General features: G+C 37.7%; 1 non-coding gene across 1 annotated transcript; it reads left to right on the top strand.

The window, feature by feature from the left end:
* Positions 1–601: 601 nt before the first annotated feature.
* LOC149493280 (small nucleolar RNA R71) lies at positions 602–708 on the top strand. The gene has a single exon (XR_016318634.1). It is a non-coding gene; the product is annotated as a small nucleolar RNA R71 (small nucleolar RNA).
* Positions 709–924: the final 216 nt, after the last annotated feature.

Genomic DNA, 924 nt, shown 5'->3' with positions numbered 1-924 from the left:
CGTAGCTTATTGGATTTTGTTGTTTTCTTAGGTTTCGTTCATGAAGTCCATATGTGTTTAGAGAGGGCAGTAAGGAGATCATCATGAGACTTTTTCTCCTGAGGTAGAAAACCTGGTGGTACGTTCAAGGCGTTGTTTGGATTCCCATATGAAAGATTAGGATGATTCCTAAAACTGTTATCATAAGAGTTAGAGTACGGGTAATTCTTCCTTCCTTAATTCATTACATAGTTCACTTACTCCAAAGTTTGCAGATTTAAAGAGTCTAACATGCATTCTCCAATCTCATGTTGTCCATTACACCTGTCACAATCTTGCACAATAGAATTAACCGAGTTAATAGTAAATAAGTCCAACTTCCTTACCATATTGTCTACCTTGGCATTGAGTGTGGTGATGGCATCAATCTCATAAATTCCTGTAGTCTTCTTCCTTTCGGAGTTGCTTTGATAATGGCTATTGCTTACCATCTCCTCTATCAAGTCATATGCCTCGTCAATTTCTTTCCTTTCAAAAAGATCCACCTACAGCTGCATCTAGAATAATCTTAATGTTAGGAGATAATGCATTATAAAAAGTTTTTACCTGTAACCACTTAGGGAAGCTGTGGTGTGGGCACTTTCTCAATAAGTCCTTGAATCTTTGCCAAGCTTCGTACAAACTCTCTTGATCATGGTGGACAGAGGTCATTTTCTCATTGCGCAGTTTTGTGGTTTTTGAGGATGGAAAGAATTTTGCTAAAAGTTTTTGGGCTAATTCCTCCCATGTTGTAAAACTTCCAGCAGGGCATGATTGTAACCAGGATCGTGCTTTGTCCCTAAGTGTAAAAGGAAAGAGTCTTAATTTTATGGCATCTTCAGAAACTCCATTTTGTTTGAAAGTATCACAAATCTCTAAGAAATTTGTGATATGGGCATTAGGATC

This window comes from Jatropha curcas, chromosome 10, assembly GCF_041381405.1.
Source record: "Jatropha curcas cultivar XTBG-Jc1 chromosome 10, XTBG_Jcur_1.0, whole genome shotgun sequence".
Classification (NCBI taxonomy): Eukaryota; Viridiplantae; Streptophyta; class Magnoliopsida; order Malpighiales; family Euphorbiaceae; genus Jatropha; species Jatropha curcas.
This window is presented reverse-complemented; position numbering and strand designations above follow the sequence as displayed.